The sequence below is a fragment of the Phalacrocorax carbo genome, chromosome 1 (genome assembly GCF_963921805.1).
Source record: "Phalacrocorax carbo chromosome 1, bPhaCar2.1, whole genome shotgun sequence".
NCBI lineage: Eukaryota > Metazoa > Chordata > Aves > Suliformes > Phalacrocoracidae > Phalacrocorax > Phalacrocorax carbo.
Window position 1 is genome coordinate 146,799,534 of NC_087513.1, and position 6,342 is coordinate 146,805,875.

The window sequence follows — 6,342 nt, forward strand, 5'->3', positions numbered from 1 at the left end:
CTAAGTGGAATTTTAGGCTTTGGGGAATGATCACCGAATCCCAGGCCAGATGGTCTGACGTCCGCACTATGCAGGGCTGGCCCCCTCTGCAGTAGACTGTTGCAGTTCATGCTACACAGAACTTCATCCTGGTTTTCCTATGAGGTCTTGTGTGGAGAACATAAGACAAAAATTGCCAATTATGGGATTGTGTGAATAAGTAAATACCTAAATAATGTCCCGTCCCTTGAAGCTGATTTGCCATGGAAGACTTGAGCCCTAATAAAGTCATGCCCTAAACCCTAATAAAGTCTGTGAGGAGCACAGGGAAGCTTGCTGCAGGATCAGGACAAATTCAGAAGAGACAGAATTGTATAGTAGAAGTTTCTGTCTGTCTCTGTGTCCAGTTACCAATTAATGGAAATATTCCAAAGGAAGTAGAGTTTAAAATGCTTTCACAGCTAAGAAATCTATTTTAAATTTGTTAGAGTCCAAATCAAAACTGCTACAAGCAAGTTTAAACTAGCGCCTCTTCTAGAACAAGCGAGAGACACATAGGTTAGAACAGGCAACCTTAAATACTCATCTCATATACTTCCCAACCTCTCATTTTATAGTCTCCATCACTGTATGGAGCCCGAGTCTGAGTGACACACAAGGACATGTAACTTGCAAGGTTTTCAATCCTGAGTTGCAGGTAGTAGGACTCCATGTGCAACATCAGATGCCTCACTGAATGACCAAGAGGCAGCACTCCTCCCTGTTAGAAGAGGATTTAGTCCCTCTGATCCATGCATTTCCAGACTTGACTACCATGGTGTGCTGTGCTGGAGCCTGACCAAGGAAGCCCAAGGAAGTCCAAGGATGCTGTCATTGGTGCAGACGCTGTGGCCAGCCCACAGAGCAGAACAGGCTAATGCAAATGCTTTAACAACGGTGCCTTCAGTGCTACACTGGTGGCTGCTAGCCACCGGCGAAGCAGCAGAAATGTAGATCTCACTGTGAACCGGTGGCCAAAAAAACAGTAATCAGAAGCCCAAGTTATCTGCCTGACTCTATGTTTGTACCAGCACCGTGGGACACTGCATCCTTGTGCCTCCCTTCCCCTACCTGTGAAGCAGAAATGGTGACAGCAATATTTACCTTGTTGGCAAAGCACATTGGAAATCTGTGCCTGTCACCAGTTTGAGTCTTGCACAGGCCAGAAAGTTGCTTCTTTCTTCAGGCTTCAGCGACGACTACAATTGCAGCCACGCATAGATTTATTAATAAGTGGTCTCCAGCTGTGGAAACAATTCCTACCAGATTATCAGGATCAGCCCAAGTATTTTAACCTTTCAAGTGCATTGCTACTGACATGTATAATAATTAATCCAGTATAAAAGGAACCAATTTTCCAAGCTAAGCGCAGTTAATAAGCTTTGTTGTTAGTAACTGGGCCTGAAAGTGTCTGATGAAGTTGAAGAATGTGGTGCATAGGCAACTGTACGGTTGTACTGTACAGCTGCTAGTTCAGGCCAACAGGATTCTTGCTACTAATAATGCTAAACTGTAGTGGGATTTAGAGCTTTAAACAGGCAGCAAAATCAGTGTTTGAGTCTGGGTTCTTTCTAATACTAGGAATTTTTACAGTGCCAGAACAATATAAAGGACAATTGTGCTGGTGAAAAGTCACCCTCCTCTCTCTGGGACATTCTAGAGTGACTGTGACTTCCTCAGAGATATGCCGCTGAAACCAATGAGAGTGACGCACCCATTTTTATCTAAGGACATGAGCCTAAGCTGGAAAATTTCATCTTAATAACATGTTCAATGCTTATGCCATTAAAAAAGGTTTTTATGTCATAGTAACTCTTGTATATCTTTGTTCCAGGGTTGGCGTTTCTTCCAAAGAGTCTTACTTGCAAAAGATCAATATTTGCAGCTTGGCCAGTCAGGAGGACCAGGTGTGACACTGGACACCTAAGCTGCAAGAGCACATTCAAGCACTTTAAGAAATTATTGTACGTCAGTGGCAGGCTGTCTTGACTGCCCTCAGGATGAGTTAATTCTAAATAGCATTTAAGCGTAGTGGAATGTTTGAATGAGCGCCTGTCTTGGACAAGGTAAGTAATCATCCATACTGCAGTTTGTATTTGAACACATGCAGCCTAACCACACTGAAGGCACCCTCATTTTCCTTGACCTTCCAAGCTCATTCTATTCAGCAGAATAATAGGCTTGCCCAGGTTGTTAAACTTATGCTATGTTTATTTTTTGCTCTTTGTTGTTATTTCAGGTTGTAATCCAATGCTAGTTACTAGGATTAGTCTTGGTAGCCCTTTTAGTCATGCTTTGCCTCCGTAAGAGCTGACCTTATGACAAGTCACCTGTTTGGCACCAAGTACTCGGAAAGAATAAATCTTATTTAAATCCATAGGGACACATGCTTTTCCTAGTGCAGTGCCATTATTAGTGAAATCACCGATCTGATTTGTAGTTGCATTTCTGAGGCATGACTGATCACCCAAGCAGATCTCTTGTGTATAAGTTACTTGCTTTGCAACTGGTCAGACATGGTACCTCTGGCACATTTATTAGGGTGTGGTCTTCATCACCAGATTCTGTCTCTTCCTGGAACTTGAGTAAGCTAGTTTAAATGTGGGTCAGTTTGATATAAGATAGCACATATAGAATACCTTGTGGCCTCTACAGTCACTAACAGACACTGCAGCAATCACAAAAATCAGACTGAGGAATACAGCAGTACCAACAGGGGTGTACAGCCTCACACAGATGCAGGATTTAGTAGTATTGTGTAAATATTAATTCCTATGAAGTGTTATATCTAATATAATACAGTAAAGTATTACTCTTAATTTCTGGATTATTTTTTACATAAAATAACTTGAGCAAAGGACCTATAAGGTGCATGTCTAAAATAGCTGGTGTATAGGGAAGACTGAGCTGTGTGGAGGGGTTGGGAGGTGGCTTAGGGCAAAATCAGACTGCAGCAAAATCAGATGGGCTTTAGTAGGAGCAAGATCAGATCCATATGCACAAAATGAGACTTGTTTTCATTTGAAGATAACGTCCACTTTTTATTTCAGGGTAGAAGCAAGTTTTATCTCATGATAAGTGCCTTGGGAAGTGTTAAATCTTTTTATATCATTGCACTATTTGCCTTCTGAGTAGGAGGCAAAAAGTTTAGACTGAGGTAAGTAGGTCATTAGCTGAACCATCTAGTTTACCTTAAATTCTTAAGACTCTTAGTCTGAGCTGGTAGTTTGAAAGAGAAGACAGCTTTGTGGGGTTTATTAACAGCAATGAGCTGAACGCTTTGCCAGGACTGGGCTAGAGTAGCTAAGAACTACATTTAATTATCAAATCAATGTCAATTACAATTGAACCCAATAATTCAAAATTAATTATATAGGTCATAAAATGAGTGCAGCCAACAAGCAAATTATCATGTCAATGTAGCAAGATAAGTCAATTCTTTAAACAAAAATTCAGAAGTAACAATTGAGTTTTAAGTCCCATTTATGGGTATTTTCCAAAGGAGAGAAAATAAGAAAATTTACTGAATCAATTTGTATTCAAAACAAGTTACTTGACTTCAGAATAACCTGCTACCCTCTTTTAACCCTCCCCTTTCCCCATGGCCTGAATCAGACAGCTGGATTTACCAACTTTCATTTCTCTCTGTTGCTGGCAGAGTCAAACTGGCAAGCAGCTGAGTCTTAAATACAACTGCTGCATCCACCAAGGGACAAATTAGTTCCAGGCTATTTCCAGGTGACAAAGTTGCTGTGACACTGCAGGTACGGCGCTCACCGTCCCATCTGTCATCTGTGACTTAGGTTCCAATGAGGGCAAGCTGCACGTGCCCGTGGCATGCCTCACCAGGAGTTGCAAGATTGGCAATGCACAGACAGAGCGCCGGAGCTGCTCTGGGCACAGGAAAAGAAGTGAGGTAGGTTTTTAAGAATTTTTTTGTTGTTTTTGTTTCTCAAAAGGAGGTATTGGGTGGAGGCAGCTATGCTACTCTGAGCCAATACTTTACCTTGCCAGTGTTTGAGATCACACTCTCAAATGTTAAAGAAACACATAAGGACAGCGTGCTAAGCAGAAGACACAATTTCTGACTGATCTAATACCAGTAGTGCTGCCGTAGCAAGGGTTGGGAGAGCTGTTGTCTTCTGCTTGTTTATCACCCTGTTAGAAAACTGACCAGTTTTAGGGCAAGCAGAAACACCTGAAGGAGGATTGAGAGGTGATTTGTGTCATGGGAGTGTGAGAAGAATAAAAAAGAGAGGTGGAGAGAGGCACAGAACCTGGGTCCCATTTGCTAATGAATGGCTGTAGGATCATAGTGTTTTACATTAAGTGGAACACGTTTCAGAGGGACATTGAGTGCTTCAAATAGTTTATAATTCGCAGGTTGGGGCTGGCTCTCGGGAGGTGGCAGATGTGGTATCCATCAAGAGGAATTTGAACATTTGTTTCCCATATCTAGTAGCTCAATAATTAACTAGGAACAGCACTACTTTTGTGAAAGCATGAAAAAATGTTCGTGCCAGAAATTCTAAGGAATGTAAGTCTAGAAGGGTTATCCTAAAGCAATGGGTTATCCTAAAATGACAGGCATTGCTCTACAGCTGAACTCAGGAAGGCAAGCCTGTGGGAGTTGGGACTTTAGTTCACAGCTCTTGGCACATCTTCCTGGCCAAAGCAGTGCAAAGGCAGTCTGTGCTCTGGCCACGGGGAGTTACTCCCCAGGGCCTATGTCCTCCTGTATGGTGCAGCCCCTGTGCCTTACCTCAGTGCGTGGTCCTCCGGGTGCATGGTCCTCAGCCAAGAGTAATTTTGGAGCTATTTATGTCTCACTGTTGTAAATGGAAATTAAGATCCCTTTTTTTTTTCTTTAACAGAATCTGGAGCCTAGCCCATAGTTTCCTTGATTCATTATTTGAAATGAAAAAGGTGAAAATTTCTTGTGTTTTCAGGGGATTATTCTGCTGCCTTCCCAAATGTGAGCTGTTAATGATGCTGCTATGTGTGCTTGAACTTACTGTGCATCTTCACATGCTAAAATATTAAAAGGAAAAAGCGGGCAAGGAACTTCCCTAGTCAACATGTAGACAGAGATAGGGGTAGGAAGAAGAGCTAAGAGGGAGAAGTTGAATCATTTCAAAGAATCACAGAATCACAGAACGGCAGGGGTTGGAAGGGACCTCTGGAGATCATCTTGTCTAACCCCCCTGCTTCAGCAGGCACACCCATAGCAGGGGGCACAGGAATGCATCCAGGCGGGTTTTGAATGTCTCCAGGGAAGGAGACTCCGCACCCTCCCTGGGCAGCCTGTGCCACTGCTCTGGCACCCTCACAGGAAAGGATTTTTTTCTCATGTTTAGGTGGAACTTCCTGTGTTCCAACTTGTGCCCATTGCCCCTTGGCCTGTCGCTGGGCACCACTGAAAAGAGCCTAGTCCCATCATCCTGACACCCTCCCTTTAGGTATTTATAGGTATTTATGAAATCCCCCCTCAGTCTCCTCTTCTCCAGGCTGAACAAACCCAAGTCTCTCAGCCTTTCCTCATTAAAAAAAAAATAAATCCTGCATTTGGGGAAATCACAGGGGTCAGCACACCCGGAGTGCAGGGGATGAGCCTTGCCCTGGGAAAACCACCTGCCTGATAATGGTGTCTCCCCTGCCAAGTAAGAATGTGGCCTTCAGAGTTGCAACACAGAGGTCAACAGAATTCCTTAGCCACTGAAACCTATGTTGAATTTCTTGCCCTTGAAAAACAGAGACATCAGGCCCACAAGGTCTTCTAGCTTTACCTTGATTTTCTGTGGCAAATTTTTCCTTCAGCTTAATGTTTCCCAAGATATTAGTGTGCAGCCAGTCTTGGGCTGCAACAGTAAAACCTCGTTCTCACTAAGGTAAGAACACATGAGAGATTGTCTATTTGAAAGGTCCCATTTTAAAAAAGCATGTGGTTTAACCAGTTATGGCAACCACCACCGAGAAGAGCCCTGAAAATACAAGGGGTTGGGTAAATATTGAAAGTTTTATGACACAGCTTTCAGCCTCACTACAAGGAAAAGGCTTGAGAGTGTAAGATGATTTCAACATTTACTATAAAGCTTTGACATCTTCTCAAATATAACTGATGGTCATCAACCAGCTTCTCCACTTATTCAGCTCACCCTAAGACCAGTTGATGTTTTGGAACTGCGTGACCACCAACCATTCATCAAACCTTATGTCAGGCCCTGCTGTGATAGATCAACCATGAAAAGCATCATGGCTTATCCCCAGGAATTTCTTCATCTAAAAAGAGGGAGAATAATTTTACATCTTCTTGCTATGTATTCA

The 6,342-nt window shown here is 42.8% G+C and overlaps 1 non-coding gene across 1 annotated transcript; it reads right to left on the reverse strand.

Moving 5' to 3' along the window:
- Window positions 1-5,524: 5,524 nt before the first annotated feature.
- On the reverse strand, window positions 5,525-5,686 carry LOC135311673 (U1 spliceosomal RNA). Its single transcript, XR_010371286.1, has one exon. It is a non-coding gene; the product is annotated as a U1 spliceosomal RNA (small nuclear RNA).
- Between the last annotated feature and the right edge of the window lie 656 nt (window positions 5,687-6,342).